Below are 21,696 nucleotides of genomic sequence, written 5' to 3' on the forward strand. Positions count from 1 at the left end.
CTTTATAGATGTTTACCAAAACTAGTGATATCTGGTGTTTTAGGAAATTTCAAAGTTGTGCCCTAATTATGATTTGAGAGTGTGTTAAACCCTTTCAGCGTTTCAGTAATAAATCTGTCTAGCTGGTTGTGTTCTATTGTGTCTCATTTGATAAGTGTTGCACACTGAGGTTTCACTTCGCTTCTTTTGTGACTCTGTAGATGGGGCTATTGGCTTCAAGACTGCAGCTGGAATGAAATTTCCTCTGGAACCCAAAGGCCCACGGGGCTTGATTAATTTAAAATAGGAAGTGTAACAAAACAGACTTTTAATCACTTCTAGACTGATACGGTGAGCTGGGGAAAGCGAAAGAAATATCTTAGGAACCCTCAGAAAATTATATTTATCAGAAAAAAGAGTCATCATTTAAAATTCTGCCAGCATGAGAAGAGTTATGAATGTGACATTTGTCAAACCGCCGCTGTTGTTATTAAGTGTCGGTTCAGTATAGTAAAGACATATGAGGTAATTTCACTGGGTTGTGTTATTGTGCCGTGTATGCTTCTGTTGTGATCTAACTTGACTTTGAGACAGAACAATGGTATCGATAACAGGGTAATTGGTGGTAATTTATTCCCACCAAGGAACTTGCATCAATTTCTCTGTGTTGAACGGCAGAAATGCAAGAATTTACATAGAACTTCAGAGCCGAAAGAAAAGGACTGCATCTGCTCTTGGGGAGAACATCTCATTCATGTGTTGTTTTTAACCTTTGCGATTTACAGTATAAACATGCGTAAACATAATGTTTTGCTTTCCTCACTCAGTATGGCTTAGTTTTTAGTACAGCATGTTTTGAAGTGTTTGACCGGCAAAATCATGCAAAATCCAAAGATTAAAGATCCTTGCACACAAGTCCATTTTTTTATGCGTTTTTTCGTATTTTTTATCCAACATACAGTATTCGTCAAGCACAGGAACCTTGCACACTGAGACTGATGCATTTATAATCCCTTGTGAAAATAAATGGCAAAACAATATAAAATGGAGTCTTGATAGCATCCATTGTTCACTACGAATGGATGAATGAAATTAGCAACAAGCTGTTGTTTAGCTAACTTGAGCACAACACACTATATTTTTTCGCAGACCGTTTCTTTTGAAATCAGTACAGTTTCACAATCATCTGCCACAACAACCCAGTATCACGAAATTACCTATAGGCACGTATGGACTGTGCCGTGTTTGAGCGTGAGCATGTCACGCTTTTCTGTTTTTGTCACTGTCACGTATTGGTTATCAACTTGTTTGTCCTAATTTCTTACCATTGTTGCTTTGGTTTAGGGTTAGATTTACATAAAATGACATCCCTACGGTAGTTGCAAAATAATGAAAGTTAGTTGACATGTAGTTGCAAAGTTATACATAGTTACACTGAAAAAAATGATTCATTCAATTTACCCAATTTTTTTAAGGTAAGCGGTTGCAATCAATTTATTTAAGCTACATTTAAACAAAAAAAATTAGTTGAACTTAATCAATTTTAATTAGTAACCCTAGTATAAAAAAGTGTAGTAATTCCAGCCATATTTAATTATACCACTTTCTCTTAAAATATTTATTTATGACTGATGAAAAATTATTAACTGGATTTACTAAGTTTTTTTTAAGGTAAGTGGTTGCAATCAATTTATTTTAGCTACATTTAAATAAACTTTCAACATTTTTAAGGAAAGTGCTTGCAATCACTAACCTTAAAAAACAATATATAAAAATCACACTTAAATGGCTTTGCAAATACACCAAGTATGTTATTTTTTTTAATGTCAGCAAATGTAGTGCATGTTCAATAACAATTTCTTTGTGTGTGTACAAGTGTTTAAAACAAGTGCCCACTGCACATTCACAAAATATAAAATAAAAAACAACAGGTGGAAAGAGGCCACATTGTTTGTGATTCAATAAAACAACAATGTTTAAACTGCACAAAAGTCAAAAACAGTAATGCTGACTTTACACATTGCACAATAATTCATAAAATAAAGTGTTAGATTTTTACAGACAACAGTAGATTTGTTTATGAATCATTATAAGCATTTTTAAAATGTTTAAAACTACTGATTCCCAGGTCTTAAATGAAAAAACAGATCAGGCTGTGACATCTGGACTAACATCGAGGATGCACATACATGTCTGCTGCAAAATTTCAGTATTAAAAGTTTTTCAGTCCTTGAATTTTTGGGGAGAGCTTTAGAATCCATCTGCATAATGAATTTCTAAAAATTCATAGTAGTATTTTACTTCTTTGGGGTACGCAAAATTAAGCACATAGATTGTACCCAGCATCAGTGCAGGCTGGTGCCACAGATTTGAGCTGCTCAAGAATCATCACTCCAACAACAATTCCAATATCGTCATAGTCGCCAAGAACACCTTCTTTCTATTTGATTACACATATGCCCATGGTGATGTTTTCCGGGTCTTTCAATAAGTCATCTTGTTGACTGTCCTACATTTAAATAAAAATAAGCTATTATTAGAGATTGTTCTGATTCTTAACACTTTGACAAGTCTACAGGCAAGGATAATTACAAAAACTATGACACCCTTGTTGCCCATATATTATACAGTGCCCTCCATAAATATTGGGACAGAGTGCACACACTGAGCTTTATTTAGAGGGTATTCACAAATTCCAATTTGTCTTTAGGATTTAGGAATTACAGTCGTTTAATTGGGCCAAACGTAATGGGACAGATGACTTAAAAGCTGTTTAATGGACATGAATTTTGTATTTGTTAAATAATCTCCTCATAAATGAAGCATGTTGTGGTCTGAAGTTGAAGTTTGGCATTTGGACGCTGTGGCTGTGAACCCACATCATGTACACAACTCATATCCATAAAACAGCTTTTAAGCGAACTGTCCCATTACATTTGGACCTTAAATACACTGAAATACATTTTTACATATATAATAACATATTCCAATATTTATGAAGGGCACTGTGTGTATATGAAATATCACCACTGATATTTTTATAAGCAGCATGCAAAAACATCTCTCTGACACTAAAAGTTTTTTTTATTTAGTGTCAAAAGACAAGACCAAAGTCTAATAATAATCGAGTGCTCGTATCGCGTTAAGATTAAATGGGAAAGCAATAGTAACATTATATAAGTATAGTTTTATTAACTTTTACCTCGCGCCAAAACAATAACAACACAAAACACACTAAATATGAATCAGAAAACAAGTAATAGTTTCATGACCGCAAATACTGCTGATTTGATTTCATATTTGACCATCAAAAACAGACAAAGGCCAACATCAGAGCCAGGGAATCCCTGTCAGAGATGTAGCCCAGAGAGGGCGGTGGTCAGCGGGGCGAGTGAACACTGACGTCAGCTCTCTGGTTCTCACGTACCGAAGCTTCCTTAAGCAAACGTTCAAACAGGCGCTATCTTAACTAAATGACTGCATATTTGAATATTATACATATATATTCTCGACTGAACTAATCTTAAAACTACAAATAAACGGTAATATTAAGAAACGGCTATTCCGTCCATTGAGTTGTTATGAGATTCAAAACAGCCGAGTGAAATCCGTGGCGGAAGAAAGTAGTTCCCAAACAAAGAGGCTTTTAAAATAACTCCGTTGTTGTTTTCTAGTTTTCGTTTTTCAAACCTGTGCCGTCGAACTGTTGTATAAAAGCTATATCGCTCTCGGAGTCGTGTGGTATTTGTTTACGTTATATCGTAACGGCTGTGATTGCCTCTGGCACTCGGCCGGGAGGAGCTCTCTTATAAACGTCGTATTTTAAGTTTATAAAAATATTCAATGTAATAAAAGGTGCTGTATTACATGAAATATTACTTACTGTGAAAATAGACCGACTGAGCATAACTCCAGTGCTGAAATGTCCCAACTTCAGATCGACCGTAAACCTGACTGGAAACTTCTTGTAGCGCCAGGGAAAAATGTGCATTTGCGCGCATGCGCAAAGATCCAACTTATTTTTTTTTAACTGAATTTAAATAATTGACATGACTTGGATTTAAAAGACATTCAATTCCCTTAAAACCTATCAATATATATTAATTAAAATCAAAAACTTAAAATAAATAGTTAAAACTAGCTAAATTGAATTATGCTTCATTTAATTGGGGCCATAATCATTTTTTTCAGTGTAGGAGAATGTCTAAAGTGGACTATCAAAATAAAGTGTAACCCTGATGGATGTTTTATTTTGGCTTTGCTTAGTCTTCCAGCCCATGAGCTGGAAATCTTTACCTGTACTGCATAGACGAAAACGCACCCCGTATACCTTCAGAGAAGGTACAGTGCATAATCCTCTTTTAGTCTACAAATGTGACCCGTGCTGGCAAAAGGAGTTGGATTGCGCTCTGTCTAATTTTGAGCTACAGCCAAAAGAAAGTATAATTGTTGATTTTGGTCAAAATTGAGGTTTTCATAAAAATAAATACATTAAGCTCTCATCTAGCAAGCCCATATTAATTAAACAGAGAGCTGTACTGTGCTAAATCTAATACAAAGATGTGTATCCACCCACATTTTAGAAAATAAAGTGCTTGATCTGCTTGATGTTAAAATAATTATCAAGGGAGATAAAGTTCAAAACCTGATTGATGTTCAAAGGGTTATTAAGAGTGACAAGACCAAAAAACGATCGATCCCACACTGACTGACAAATCTGAAGCTTATATCTGTTTTGACAAGAATTTATGCAAATATAATCTCTTATTTCTTAAGTGAATGTTTGGTTAACTGTTGGGGAAAAATATCTGATGTGTAACATTAGATCTTTGCATTACAGTAGACCTTAAAGCTGTCTGTCTCAATGTCAATAAAAAAAAAAGAAAAAAAGTTGAACATACATTTTTCTATAGATATAGTTTTTGACTTTGTGTATGCTAAAACTATTAGTTTTACCAGGGATTTTAAAGTATGCATGTGGTGATCAACTTCAAACACGTGTAGCTCTGTCATTTTTTGTCTGATTCCTACAAATCATACATCGTTTTAATGTTTTTTGTTTTTTTACTAGAGAATTGCACAATACAAATAACACATTTTTTAAAATTTTCTCATTTCTACTTAATTTGCCAGCAACACATTTGGGGCTTTTAAGTTAGTTTAGTTTTCCAGTTTAATTAAACCCTTAATTTGGCATATGGCAAAGGGGCATCTTACTTTAATAAGATTTATTAAAAATGTTTTATAAGGTCATTCAAGTAATTCTTCTGTGCAAAAGGGGAAAAGTTAGATTGTAGGAAAATGATGCAGAGAAACGAGTATACACACTTACAGTAGAATTGAGAAGCACCCCAAGTTTTCCATAAGCATTCTGTTTTATCTCTATGGTACTTGCTTGCCTTTATTACCAATATCAAGATTGAATACCCTATGTAGGACCACAGCACCTTAGGGTAGGGGTGCAGTCCTCCAACAGCCTAATATGCCTCCAAAGGAACAAAGTTAAAGAAGGTTAATTAAAGTAAATGTGTATATTCTGTTAAAAGTGTACTGGATACATCTAGACATTTTTGGTGTTTGTATTGTTACTTATATGTGACTCAGTCTGTAAAAATCCAGGACATATTGTGAATATCTGACTTTTTCCATGTTTAAGTGCTATAATTGGGTCCATTGTGCTTCTATAAACCTAGAAAATGTAAAAAAGATCAACGCAGTAACTTAGTTTTGGTAAACCATTCTCTGCAAGCATGTGAAAAAATAGCTCATTGAAATTTGCCTCCCTTTGTGATGTCAAAAGGGGATAATACCGTCCCTTAATCTGCACTATCCAACCACCGCACTGTCATTTAGTGCAGAGATCAGCTTATTTGCATTTAAAAGGACACACCCACAAAGTGGCAATTTTAACATGTTATAATAAATGATCTATATGATATTTTGAGCTACTGTAGAACGTCACATATGTACTCTGGGGACACCAAAGATTTATCTGACATCTTAAAAAAGTCTGGTGCAATGTCCCATTTAAGATAATTCTGTGATAAACTTGATATATTTAATATTAAACAATTAAGATCAAGTTAAAGATTGAAATGACCATGAAATCAATCAAATCATAGTTACATTAAAGTCGCAATGAAATTGAAATGAAAAACTATATATGTATTTTTAATAGTGTGGTATTATTAACAAATGACTTATCTGTGAGCTTCATTATTTTTTAAAAATTCGTGTGTGCTCATAATCTTTAATCAAAAATGCAAATCTCCTCCCCTCCTCAAAACGATTTCTCTTCACTTCCGGTCAAAAGTATGGCAGGTGGGCGGGGTCCGGGAGAAGATTGCAGTGATTAGCAATTAGCAACACGACCCAACTTCAAACGATCCAATCAGATCTCGATGGACAAATTCAAATCCAGCCCTGCCTTATTTCATCTCAAAAGCCGTTTCATTCGGATATACGTCACCACGGGGAAAATAAGGCAATCGCTACTTCCGTTTCATGGCGACTTTAAAAGACTTTAGCCTGGATTTTACAGACAGGGTCACATTTTTTTAAAGTCTACATTTTATCATTACATTTGGTCAACGCACATTTATAGTTTTGTGGTGCAGTTTGGCAGAGCATCCATTAACCCCTTCCCTTCAACTGTCAGAATGAAAGGTGCACCTTTCTAGATCCTATACATTTACAGTGAAGAAAACAAGGCACATCCTCCATGTTTCTCATTCTGTTTCACCGGAAAACATGTCACAATGAATGTCGGTTTGAACTGTTCACACAGACTTTTAAAAGAAGACAAATTCATCTTTAAAAAGACATTTCTGGATCTTATTGAGCATCAAATATTATAAGAAAGCCCATTGAATTTGTCCTGATTTGATTTTACACGCATGCATTGTACATAGTTTTAGACCTTGAGATACTTGATGACAAAATTGCTTCTTACTCCGAGCTTGTTATAATTTACTGCATGAAACTCTTGAATAATCTTTCTCTTGGTTGTAGTTTCACACTTTGCATAATTGAGCTTCATACAGGATTTCTGTTGCCTGGATACAAGGGTAAACTGTGATAATGAGGTTAGTGAAAATGACGCATGGACACTGTATCGTTTACTATACAGAGAAATCATATCAAATGCCTAAATGTTTGCAGTTAAGAAATTAATTTCATTGTGGCGGATAATCTAATAACGATTCTGGACGTCAGCGTGACTTTGCGAACAAAGGACAGAATTGATCGTTTCCGTGCTTCACTGTAACCGAAGCAGTCATGCAAGCCTGCATGTCATTCTTAATTAGAATAATCACAAAACGTAATTTAATTAAAATTGACTTATTCACTGGGGCCTCCGACATGACTTCACTGATAATGAGTACAACAGCATTTAATATACAAGATTAAGCAGAAGTCACTGTTAAGCAACATGATACCAGGACCATATTTCTATATAGTATAACTTTGAATTAGATTTAGATTTGATCTGTAAAATCCAGGCTAAATGGATCATAATCATCTCTAATTTCGAGATTGGGAGCAAGAAAGTTGAATTTTCACTTTATATCTTTTGACATGACCTTAGTCAGTCAATATTAAAAAATATCAACGTTATATTTTGACGAATGTTCTTTAGGTTATGAAAGATATTTTCTATTGTGCTAAAAATTTTCAACACCACCAAAAACAAAAGTGGCAATTTGTTTCAGGCACAATTAATAAACATTTTTGCAGACAGTTGTTAATGTTGTTTGTTTATCAATGGATTCAGCACTCTTATGGAGACATGCAGCAGGTTTTAGCATAATGATGCGTTGGCAGTCATAACCCGTGGTTAATTCAGATGACCTTTTCTCATGTTTTCTGCCATGTAGAGCAGGTGGAGAATTGTAAATGCTCATTGCAAAAATGTTCAATTACTCTTTGCAGCTAATACCTTTTGCCAACTGTCTTCTCAAGGTCTAATAAGCACTTTCCATTAATAGGCTACAAAATGGGGCCTGAAATAGAGGTCTGTGCAGGACTACTTTTTAACCACTCCCACAAAGTTCTTATAAAATCACTTTGTCTACATCTGTTATCCACGTGATTTTCTTCAAACTTTTTCTATAAATTTTTTATCTAGTTTGTACATGTCATATTTTAAATTTTAGAGAGAGAGAGAGAGAGAGAGAGAGAGAGAGAGAGAGAGAGAGAGAGAGAGAGAGAGAGAGAGAGGGAGAGAGAGAGAGAGAGAGAGAGAGAGATGGTAAAAATGTAGGGATGTATATGTTATAAATGTCTATATTACTGATTTACTGAATAAACCATTATGTAAACCATTATAATCATAAAATATAAGAAAATTGTAGTACTTTTAAAATAATTTTATCACTTAAAACTCATATTTGAGTATCATAACAGGACCCTCTAAATTGGCTGAGTTATTTTTAACCCATAATAGGTAAATATTGAACAGAACACGTTCTGGGTTAAAATTACCCAATGCTGGGTTAAAAATTAACCTAATGCTGGGCTGTTGTTATGCAACCATGTATAATTTGTAGCATTTTATTTTACAGTAAGTGTACTTTCCTTGTACATATATCGTAAATATGTTGTACTTGCAGAGAAATGTGTGGTACTTACTTTTGAGTATCTACATAATTAAAGGTAATTAAATGGTATCATTACTGTACTTACCAGTGGTGCATTCTGGGTAGTTATTATTTAACTCTAGATAAGTATTGGGTAATACCAGATACATACTTATAGTGTGGGTATTGTAACTAACAAGAAACACTACTGTATTTACAAATGAATGTACAATATAAATATATATAAATATTTTGTACTTACATGTAAGTGTGGGTTAATGATAGGTACTTAGTGTACATATATGATAACTAATAACAAACTCTTCTATACTTAGAAATTGTATGTACATGGTGTGTAGTACATACAGACCAGTGTACATTAATGACAACATATAGTGTATGTATACTGAACTAATGAGAAACATTACTGTGCTTACAAATTCTATATACATGGTAAATGTGTAGTAATTACAGGTCATTGAAAGTAAATGAAAGGTCCTTCAAATGTATTTATATGATAACTAATAATAAACTATACTAATGTGCCATTTACTCAATATCTTTGTCCTTTACTGTACTCTTTAAACCCAAATACTCTTTAAATAGCATACGCATTACCTGGGTACATTCACTAGTACTGCAAGTCCATAGTAACTGCATGGAAACAGGACTGTAAAATAAAGTGTTGCACTTTACATAGTTATTACACAGGACCTACCACCTAAGTTATAGCATTGTATACATATGCCACTGTGAGGCAACCCCAACCATTGCATATGCATTACGTACTGGGTACATTCACTAGTACTGCAAGTCCATAGCAACTGCATGGAAACAGGACTGTAAAATAAAGTGTTGCATTTTACTACATAGGCCTACCACCTAAGATATAGCATAGTATACATAATTATGCCACTGTGAGTTATATCAACTAGTAAAACCATGTGTCTTTTACACATTAAAAAATAAGTAATGGTGTTAAATGAAGAAATTTGCACATGGTTTGTTATAAAGCATATTTAAAACACCTTATGGACATTATAAACAACAATAAAACTTGATTTTCACCACAGGGGGACTTTAATATATTTTACCATGAACAGATTAGAAAAAAGTGCTAAAGAGAAAACCATATATCTACAGTATACTATCTCTGTAACTTAAAATTATACATTATATAATGACCGGCACCGTTAGAAAAATCTGAATGATAAATAAAGCCAAGTAAATAAAATAAGTTTGTAAAACAATCAGGATTCTCTGCTCTCAAATACTAGGGGCATGTCCGCTATCAGCACTGAAACCACGCCCAATCACGGGAACATTTACATCTCTCTCTCAACTTTCAAACACCTCTATACCTGAAAAGATGCTCATTGATGTTTTAGGGGTGGGCAGTGTTTCCCACAGGATTTTGAGAGACTTGTGGCGGTGATGACGTCACACTCAAATTAGCATATATGTGACGTCATCACGTGTTTGCGTTTAATCCGGTTTGATCGAGTGTTGGCACCTGAAATATGTTTCACTTCTACTCTTTGATCTGTCACCTTATATTGCATTTTAAAACAACTGATTGCTATTATTTACATATTATCAGTTCTGTTGTCAGACATAAAATGAGCAGACTATAGCCCTATTCGGATGGGATTAGTTTTACGGTTGTAGATGGCGTAATGTAATTTTACCACAGGACGTCTGTAATATATTGATGGTCAATTCGGACGGGATTAGAAATCTCAGTTAAACATTCAGAAGTGGGAGGGGTAACTCGATTGCGCAGCAGGTCACCTGTCTCGTCGTCATGTGCACGTTGCTTCTTGATATCAACATGACACAGACGAGAAAACTCGAAACACTGTGTTTAATTTCAGTTTGAGGAGAACGTCAGTTTCAGGAACAGTTCTGTGCCTCTGAGAAGTGAATTTGACTTTTTAAAGTTTGTGTCGTGTTATTCAGAAACTAACTTGCCACTGACTTGTTTTTTTCGCCTAGAATACAAGTAAATGCTTAAGCGCTTTTATATTTGAAAGAAACCCGCAAAATAACAGGAAATTACGAAACGTACGTGTATGTTTACAGCTGGTATATAAATCACCATACATTTACATTGAAGTCTGCTGTTGTTCTTCTCATCAATGTCTTGTTATGAGCCCCTTTTTATTTAAATGCGAGTTTTATTGTCACGTATTTGATCCAATACAATTGGGTGCAAATTCAGAAATATGAGAGAATACACAGTAACTGTTACACAAAGTTGCTACAAAACACGTGCGCAGGCATATCGCATTATAGAGAGGGAGCTGAACGGGTGTGTGTGGGAAACACTAATGCTAACCTTTCGTCAAGTCATCGCCGTCTTCTCTGTCAGTAAAATCTGTGACTGTTGACGTTTACGCGAAAAAGAAAGTATACGGAGGAACGGACATTGAAACACCGTCACCTTTTCACTATTATGTGAGAGCGAGGGAGAGAGAGAGAGAGAGAGGCGCGCGCTGCATGCAACATAGAAAGGGAGGGCGCGCTGGGTGCTTGCAACAATGAATTAAGACGTTTTTAAACAGTAAAATATAAATGTAAATGGGGATCATGAAAAATCTATTTGTGGCGGCCAGCGCTGATTCTGTGGCGGTGCGCCACGAATAAATCAACGTATGGGAAACACTGGGTGGGCACATGCTCTGTGGCACCAGTGCATCACCAAGCCATTATTTTAGGCCCGCCAAAAAATAATCGTGAATCTTAAAAACTGTTTATCGATCTAATTTAGTACTACTGTGAGGATTTGCCAGAGAGATGAACCCAAATGCACACGATGTCGGGGAAAAACAGAAAACACTTTATTTACAAACACAAAAACCCACGAGGGGGTACAAAACATGAAACACTGACAGATAACACTAAACTTTGACTTTGACTCTGACTTGGATAACTTGACACGAACACGAGGAACAGAACACAATGAACCTGCACAGAACTAAAGATACACTGACATTAAAATAGAAGAAACCAAACAAGATAACGAGCGGGAACAGGTGATGGGAGAAAACCAATGATTACTAATAAGCAGGAGAACGAGGGGGCGGGGTCACAAGACAAGACACCGGAGGCACATGCCACACAAAAACAAGGCATGAACCTCCACATACTGTAAGGCCTGGGACTGCCAGAACTCTGCCACCATGACAAAATACAAATATAACTTAAGACTTCAAGGCAGAGTCCTGACAACTACACATTTTACGGTCTTTGTAATGTTTTATATATTACTAACATTTTATAATGTGTTTAGAAACAATTCTCAGATTTGACCTTAACTCAGAATTTCTGCAAAAGAGCTGTGAAAAAACTCTGTTTTGCTTTTCTTTGCCAGCAAATAGTCTTTTCCAGGATGTGCTTCATCTTTTGAAAATTGTGATTTGTTAAACTCGGGAGATGGGCTTTTATTTTTTTTCTATCAACAAATAATATTTTTTCCAGTCATAGGTGTGTAATTTTTACAATCTTGACATTTAAATGGATGGGTAACAGTTATGCAAATTTAACCTGGTAGGGCTTGCAGGTTTTGTACGTAATGTCAGTGAGCAGAATACATCGTCCAAATGTTTCTTTATGGGGGTCAAGTGTCAATAATACATTTGGAGGGGGGCAAAAACCAGAACAGCTAAGATAAAAGTTAGCGGACAGCTCTGTGTGTCCATGTGGCTTTGGTTTGCTCCTAAATATACTGCTCGGTTGTGTGTGCTTTTTAAACTACATTCGATTACAACAGATACTCTAGTAATACAATTACATGTTGCAAGTAACTTCTCCCTGGGGCTCTGTGCCCAGAGACCTGCAGTATAAAAGCCAAAGTGTGGCTTTCCTTTTGCTTTAAATGGACTGAGAGGAATTCTGGCGCATGAAATAATCATAAGTCGGGTTCAGTGACAGTGAGCCAGAGCACAGCATTTACATTTGGCCTGGTGATCTACCCACAGGACACATACAAAAAATAAGCAAAGAGTGAAACCAGTTTTTTTGGTGTGTGGCCTTAAGCCTGTTCTGTTATGCAGCCATTTAAATGTATATTTTGTATTATGCATTATATTAACTACTTGCAAATCAGAGAAATTTGCATGTGGTAAATGAATTAATCTAGAACACATGGAGCTGTTTTGTCTGCCCTATGTCGTATCATTTTGTAATATGAAATGCAGTTCAGGAGGAGAAGGAGCAGTCATTTGCATAGTAATAACCAGTTAATAGCCTCTTTCACACAGTAATTCTGGTAAATTACCATGAATTTACCAGAATGAATTTACCAGTAAATACAAAAATGTGCTGTTCACACATGCAGTGACATTCCGTCTTTTTACCAGTAAGACATCATTCACACATCAGTATCAAAATACCGGTAAATTCGGAGAGAAAGCGGAAGTTACCTGTGGCACGCGGCCGGCGAGCTCCGTCCGTGTCGTATTTGTAAACGGCGGGTTATGACTTAATATCCACGGTCCGTATTTTGTTGTTTTCACATCTGTGGCAAACGGTCGCGCAGTTGCTCGTGACCAAACAACATTGCGTTAGGCGGCGTCAAACGGAACCTGCGCGTTTGCACATTAGGCTTCACAGATGGTGTGCTAAGGACGTCGGCAATTTGGCAATTAGATGGTAAGCTGTTTTAAACAACTTTGGTGAAGAAATGTGGATGTTAACTTCAGGTGTGCTCGACTTTTAAGCAACATGTGTGTGGAAACGTCCGTAAACAGTCTGCGTCACCTGTATAAAAAACTTTCTGATTGGCCCGCCCGATCTGTCAGCGCGGTCTGACGTCATCTAAATGCCGGTAATGCTATATTTTTCGTTCACACACAGCGCTTACCGGCAAATTACCGTTAATCTTACAACCTGTCTTACTGGTAAATTGGGAGCACTGATTTACCGGAAAGGTTCTGTTCACACATGACATGTTAACTGCAATTTACCAGTAAATTACCAGTAAAGACTGTATGTGTGAAAGGGACTAATGTCTTATGTTCTTCTGAAACATGAAACTGTAAATTGTGATTATCTTGAGGCTATTTTAAATGTTTGGATTTGAGGAGGAATGATCATTTTTTCCGCTTAGATAAAAATAAAACATTAACATGTTTTTTTGCAAATGTCTTGGGCAGTTAGATGAAAAGGCCAAAAGGGATATAGTGCAAAGGGTTGTTGTTGCTAGTGGGCAACTTTAAAGATTAAAGAGATTTATTGCATAATAAAGTTAGTCAAATGATTTTGATTATTATTATGAGCTCAGAGTCAGAGTAAAACTTAATATTTAAATAAACTATTTTTTTAGCACATTGAGAGTCACAAATAAAAAGAAAACAAAATATTTTAGACACTTTGCAGCCCTATAAGATGTAAAAATGTAATAAGTCACCTTTATTAAGCAGAAAGTAGTGATGCCAGTGTTTTATGACCTATGCCATACGTCCTTGCCATAAAACATTCATTGGCAATGCAAAAAAAGTGCAGCAGGTGTGGTCTGTGCTGAGAATGTTATTTACTTGCTATTTATTTATTTGTATATGTGTTACATATTCCACACAGAGCACTACAGACTCTTGCACCGCATATAAACACCACACACCAGGCACATCACCTGGTGGCCATTACTCTGCCTCCCTCATAAGGGGATGCTGCAAGAAGTCTGTGGGACTTTTTATTGATAACAGCAGGTAGAGGACATTTTTATATCTACCACCAAACCCAGAGCATCAGTTCTTTCTACTGTGCAAGCTGTTGTAGTTGAATCAAATGTGTTTTATTCATATGGAGTTGCAGTGTTTGTTTGATGAAAATTCAAAGTTAGTGGCTATAAAAATCAACTACCAGAAGGCACAGTGTGTTAATTTCTCTATAAAACATTATTTTCTGTTAAAAATACAGAGTATAGGACAGTGGTACTAACTGCACAACAAAATGCACAAAACATCGCTTTAACATCGCCATTTAGAGATCCTGTTTATGGTAGCATTTTCCTACATCATAATTGCTGAAATGGAACGCCCACACAAAACAGGCAACCCTTTATAAATTGTTGTTCGGTATTAATACTTCAGGCTTCATGTCATGTTTTGAAGTAGCTTTGTATAATAATGTTTACAGGAGAATGGACATATCTTATTAGACACTCTTGTGGAGCTCAGCGTGCATACACTGGAAAGGTTAAGAGATATGCTGTGTGCGAAATTGCGTACTGTGACATGATGAAGTACCTACTGCTTTAATGTTAAAACAGTATGTTCTGTATTTGTGGGTGCAGTATGAATACATTTCGAACATGCTGCATCTTCCATGATTTTATTGTCATGTAACCAATGTCCTTTGACCTATGGTGTAATCAGAACAACCACAACCATAATCTAACTGTTCTTTATAGGGGTAACGATACTCTGAAACGAGTTGAAAACCTGCCGTGCTGTACTGAACGCCCCTCACCCCCTGCTGCCCCGGCTGCGCAGAAGAATTGAGCTGGTAATGGTCAGTGAAAGTGCATTGATATTGGCCAAAACACACATGGATTGAGTTTCAGTTTTGCATTAAAAGTGTTTAAAGGGATAGTTCGGCCAAAAATGATATTAAACCCATGATTTACTCACCCCCAAGCTGTCCGAGTTGCATATGTCCATCTTTTTTCAGACAAACACATTTTCGGATATTTTATAAAATGTTTTAGATCTTTCAGTTGATTAAATGTAATGTTACGGGCTCCACCCATAGTCCACGACCTTCAAGTCCAAAAAAAGTGCGTCCATCCTTCACAAAATAAATCCAAACGGCTCCAGGATGATAAAGGGTCTTCTGAGGGTAATCTGCGCGGTGTTGTTGTAGAAATATCTATATTTAAAACTTTATTAATGAAAATAAATACATTCCGGTAGCGCCGCCATCTTAGTCGTGTCCGCATTCAGGATGAGAGCTTACGCAGCCTACGGAGGCTACTCTGCTGCTGCTCTGTGCCCCCGCACTACGCAAATACTCTCTCCTGAGTCTCTAGTAGCCCACGGTTTGGGTCGGGTCAGCTTACTTTTGGGGGCTTTTCCACTGGATACAGTAATGGCGTTTTTCCATTGCATAGTACCCCACGGTTTGTTTTGGGTCAGGTTGGGTCAGCTCACTTCACTTTTGCTTGGTTAGCTTTTCCATCGAGTTTAGTAACACTTCGAAGTGGGAGGGATAATAGGAGTGTCGTTATATTTGCCCTGCCTACTGCTGTGGCATCAAGTGAGAGGGTCATTCTACATTCCCATACATTTATTTATTTATCAGTACGCCACAAAATTAAAATTGCCCACAACAAATAGATGTTTGCACATCGTGTTTATCACTACCTCTGTATTACATGACAGTTTTTGCACAAACACCCATAGCGTAGTCAACGCGCTCCGCTGAGCCTCATGAAGTTGCAAAAATGCTGTGCACGTCGCAAATTTGCCGACACAAACCAGGAAAACACTGGTGCACTGCCTGACCCGACCTGACCCTTGGGGTACATAAAAGTAATGCAAAGGACTCTGGTGGTTAACAAAATGTATTTTATAACTAAAACCTCTTGTGATTAAATGTCATAGTCACAACACCTGCAATAACCAGTGTGTTGTAAATGTACAACCATATTTCGAAATATGTACCATCTAATTTTGAGCTGGAGAAAAAAAGTAGAAATGTCAATATTAGTCGAAAGTGAGGTTTTCATAAAAAATAAGTACCTCAAAACTGACTTTGCTGACTCTGTCAACTTCAAACACGTGTATCTCTCATACATCATTTTGAAAGTTTTTTGAATAGAGAATGTCAAAATATAAATAACACATTGTTGAAAATTTGCTCATTCTGTCTCATTTTGCCAGCACGGGTCACATTTGATTAAATTTTTGCTAGTTTAAAATATAAAGCGTTTTCTCACACACAGCTGTTGTTTTAATTCAGAAGACTGTATTAACCCACATGAGTCATTTGGAGTACTTTTCAATGTCTTTTATAATGGGTGTTTTTAGATCGTTAACATTTGGATCCCATATGAGAGCAATTGGGGTATGCCATTTGTTTTTTTTATTCATATTCAGAAGTCATATACATCTTGGATGGCATGAGGGTGGGTAAAGCATTCCATCATTTCAAGTTTTGGTTGAACAGTTTCTTTATACTGCAAATCTTCATCAAATCCCAACACACATGACACATTTATATACAAAAGATTAACTTTTCGAACTGCAAAAATGATTATAGTTAGAAACACCAAAATTAGGGTAATTTCACAACAGAGGCAGTCTGCAACAGTGCTTATGCACCCAAAATCCTGGCACTTTTGCGGGCACAGCTCTTTGCAGCATGTGCCGCTGAAGATAAAAAATATTTGCACAATAAAATATTTCTCCACAAAACACTCATAGTCTACACTCCCAGCTGACATGATCCCTATAGCACTCCTTACAAATGTGTGAGCTGACCTGCATAACCAACACATCTTTATATCGGCATAATTTTCCATATCTGTCCCATGCCGATAATTTATGTACAATAGAAGTCAGTATAATATATCGGTGTGCCGATAATATCGTGCATCACTACCTTTGTGGTGAAGTCACAAATTAAAATAATGACTGTGAGAGATGTGCTCATAAAAATGCAAGGTGGGCTTAGAGTTTCTTTATGACCCATCATAAAGCATGTTTAATTACACAATCATAGAGGTTTTGTTAACATTAGGTTAACAAGAACTGTCACACAGACTATAATGGGATGTTTAAAAAGTGTCATCAGGGCCATTCATTTTCAGTTGCTTTGGGCAGCCAATACATACTGAAAGTCTTAACATTATTAACGCACTGTAAATTCCACTGGATCAATAAAACCCCTTTAGCCAGCAGGCCACCTGCTGACTTACATTTACTCTCTGGCAGGAACACTAAATTATTGCCCTTCCCAAGTGAGACCATTATACAACGTCACCTTCATGAAATGTTCCCACCTCAATGTGCATGGTTTCTTTTGGGCCGTAATGATATAGAATCTCTAAATACAGAAATACTGAACATTTGCTATGAGATGAGGAAATGAAGACAAAAGTTAGATTTAAGTTACAGCAACTTATCAATTGTCAAGAGAGTTGAAATGACTTGTAAAACCTTGTTGTTCTAATTGACTTTGGTTTAATAAACAGATGAATTCTGTCATCAAATTGTGCTTTTTCTATCTACGTCACTTTGCAAAAGTTAAAACTTTTCTTTTCCTTAAAGGAATATTCCATTTTCCTAAAAGAAAAATCCAGTTAATTTACTCACCACCATGTCATCCAAAATGTTGATGTCTTTCTTTGTTCAGTCGAGAAGAAATTATGTTTTTTGAGGAAAACATTGCAGGATTTTTCTCATTTTAATGGACTTTAATAGAGCCCAACATTTAATACTTAACTCAACACTTAACAGTTTTTTTCAATGGAGTTTCAAAGGACTATAAACGATCCCAAACGAGGCATAAGGGTCTTATCTAGCGAAACGATTGTCATTTTTGACAAGAAAAATAAAAAATGTGCTCTTTTAAACCACAACTTTTCGTCTATGTCCGGTCCAGCGTGACCTAACGTAAATGCGTAGTGATGTAGGGAGGTCACGTGTTACATATAAAAAACGCACATTTGCGGACCATTGTAAACAATAAACTGACACAAAGACATTAATTAGTATCAGTTGACATACAACAACGTAGGAACGGTCCTCTTTCAACACTTGTAAACACTGGGGCGGAGTTTCGCGTTCGTCCTCTGTGACCTCTTGACGTCATGACGTATTGCGTGGGGTCACGCTGGCGCATCATGACCGGATCTAAACGAGAAGTTGTGGTTTAAAAGGGCATATTTTTTATTTTTCTTGTCAAAAATGACAATTGTTTCGCTAGATAAAACCCTTAAGCCTCGTTTGGGATCGTTTATAGTCCTTTGAAACTCTGTTGAAAAAAAACGTTAAGTGTTGAGTTAAGTATTAAATGTTGGGCTCTATTAAAGTCCATTAAAATGAGAAAAATCCTGCAATGTTTTCCTCAAAAAACATAATTTCTTCTCGACTGAACAAAGAAAGACATCAACATTTTGGATGACATGGTGGTGAGTAAATTATCTGGATTTTACTTTTAAGAAAATTGAATATTCCTTTAAGAATTTCGAAACTGTAATTCACTTTAGTATGTAGCTAATAGTTCATCTATTGGGCTTTTAAAACTTGTTCAGAATGCTGCAGCTAGGCTGTTGACCGGAAGCAACTTCTCTGCCCTGGCTTCCGGTTAAATCTAGAATAGAGTTCAAAAATGTTAGTTTTCATTTACAAATGTTTGCATGGCTTAGCTCCTGACTACCTCTCTGTTTTGGTACTCCCAAAAGCTTATTTTGTTGTAATATAAGTAATCCTTTGAAGTGGCTTTATTACCAGAACGGTTCTGTGTGCGCATTACGTTTTGGGCTTCTGTAAATATTTGGTTCAGTTTACTACGTGATAACCACCGGCCTGTATATCTTTGCTTAAACGGGTGATTCTCCACACAAGCGTGAGCACAAAACACTTGATAAGATCATTGTTGTTGTTTTTCTGGGAGGGATGTTTTTGTGTGCCGCTATAATCATATTATTCATCAGTGGTGCGTTTTGCAAGTGTCCCTTCTAGGTTCGATGTCTTTTGAAGATTTAGTTATGTAGCTTTCCAGCATCTCCACTGTGTCTGTTGTCAGTGCTCCATCCTTAATTGAAGACAAAACCATGTAATATCCAGAGGGAAGAATGAGCTACAGAAGATGATGAAAAGATCTGATAAACATCTTGCTGGAGTTTGTCCTCTGGCACTGCTTTGTTGTACAGCAAATGTAAGAAATGAATGAAGAAAATACAGGTGAGACAAGTGGAACATGTAAGTGGCCACACATTTACAGTATAGCGTGTGTTGGACAAAGGCAGCGGGGATTCGAACAACACATGCTGGTGAGTTTGATTTTTACATTAACCTCTAGTGCCCATGCAGAGAGGGGGACTGCAGATCTGATAATGTTCAGCATGAGCAACATCCACATCCTCTGGAGAGAGATTAAACATCTGTTGAAATTACAGGAGAGTACAGAGTCAGCCACTGTGATTATTACACACACACACACACCTAGACCACATTATTCAATTCCTGAAACATTCCTGATGGTCACAGCGTGTCTGTAACTTGATTAATTCCTGGGCTTTTAAACTTTATTTCTCTTTACGACTCCATTCATTTTTGCAGGAGTCATTTACCAAGGATCATCTTCATGAAATTAAAAACTCCAGATGTCTGTGTTCATTTCTCTCTCTCTCTCTCTCTCTCTCTCTCTCTCTCTCTCTCTCTCTCTCATATTCTCATTCCCATCAGTTGGATTTCCATATTTCTTTCAAGTACCTACTAGATCTCAATCCAGCAGTCCAACCTACCAATATCAAATTACCTTTTCAGTGTGCATTTAATTTATGAGCTATTATATATAATATTTTTGAAGCATGGCTTCACCAAGGTCCATAAAACATGCACAGCAACAATGTTCGACTTTGGTACGTGCTCATTTACACTGTTAACGATTTCCCTGTATTTTTACAGTACGGTACTGGCAGCACGGTTGCCAGTAAGTTACTGTATTTTGGTTTTACAGTACTGTACTGTAATACCATTTTACAGTACACAAACTAGTACTGTATAGTTACAAAGCAGTACTGTACTGTAATTTTACAATATTTTATTACAGTAGTCTATTTTTACAGTAATTTACTGTAATGTCTATATTGACCCATAAATACTATTTATTACTTATTACAGTTAATACAATAATATTATATAAAATAGCTAGAGATTTAGGTTTAAATCTATAGTTATTAATATGGTAAAAATGCTAAATTAAAACATAATGAATTAAAAGGCAATCCAAGCAATGTATGTATCAAAATTTTATTTAAAAAAACATTTAATTGAAACAAACATATTTAAAACAAGATTTTAAACAATAATAAACATATAATCAAGTAACATAAAATAAAATCAACAAGTATAAACAAGTTTGGAGACCCCTGCTGTAACATATTTAACTCTGGCAAATAGAACACTGTTCCATAGTTTGAAGTTTTCAGTTTAAAGTCCATCATCGACTAAAAGGTAACATTTCACTGTGGTAAAAAGAACACTGGCCCATAGTTTTAAATATTCTACTTAAATTTCATTTAACACTAAAAATAAATTAAAAATTAAACTGTGGCAGACAGACCACAGTGGCCTTTACTTTGAAGTCGTCCATTCGAACTCAATCAGGGACTGCATGAAGCTGTTCACATGGGGGTTAATGGCCACAGCTTTTCTCTGCACCAAGTTCCTTGTCTCTTTGCTTGCTCCTTGTCTGGATGTGCACTTTTTCCCATCTTTGGAATTAATTCTATTCAGAAACCTGTTAGAAATATCATAAACATTAAGTCAACAAATATAAGATAGAAAAAGATTCTTAAAAAATTAAACTCAGCCTTGAATTTACTCCTATTCTGAAACCTTTTGCTCTTATTCTACTGTTCCACACCTAATTACATAAAAATACAGAAGATTCACTTACCGCTGAACAAACTCTTTCATCAATGGACAGCATCCACATGGATCATGTCATGATTGAATGTCCTGAACAGAAAGTACAATTGTTACTGATTTGGACACAACTTTTTATTCTGAAAACAAAATATTTTGTCAATAAAGTCCAGGGACACCTCTGCTAAATAAATATAATTATTAAATTAAATTTCTTATAACCAAAGTCTGAATATTTCTGTTTGTATATTTCTACATGGCAAACTAAGACAATTGTGTACATGTTGTGTATGGTCGTGTTACAGTGTTGTGTGTGAATGAGTGAATGAGTGTATACATGGGTATTTAAAGAAACTGTAGTGGTAAAGTGCAAACTTACCGAACATAATGTGCTTGGTGTGTGTCTGGTATCACCCATTGTGCCTCCACATCTGCCTTAACTCCTGAAAAGTGCAATGACACTCATGTAAACTACAAATAAAAAGTGATTAGCCACATTCCTGTGTAATTTTGCATGTGACGTGAAAGCATTTAATATT

The 21,696-nt window shown here is 36.0% G+C and overlaps 1 long non-coding RNA gene across 1 annotated transcript; it reads right to left on the bottom strand.

The window, feature by feature from the left end:
- Positions 1-20,523: 20,523 nt before the first annotated feature.
- LOC135786207 (uncharacterized) lies at positions 20,524-21,249 on the bottom strand. The gene is made up of 2 exons (XR_010546897.2): positions 21,189-21,249; positions 20,524-21,029 (listed from the first exon to the last, which is right to left on the bottom strand). It is a non-coding gene; the product is annotated as an uncharacterized lncRNA (long non-coding RNA).
- Between the last annotated feature and the right edge of the window lie 447 nt (positions 21,250-21,696).

The sequence above is a fragment of the Paramisgurnus dabryanus genome, chromosome 4 (genome assembly GCF_030506205.2).
Source record: "Paramisgurnus dabryanus chromosome 4, PD_genome_1.1, whole genome shotgun sequence".
Lineage (NCBI taxonomy): Eukaryota > Metazoa > Chordata > Actinopteri > Cypriniformes > Cobitidae > Paramisgurnus > Paramisgurnus dabryanus.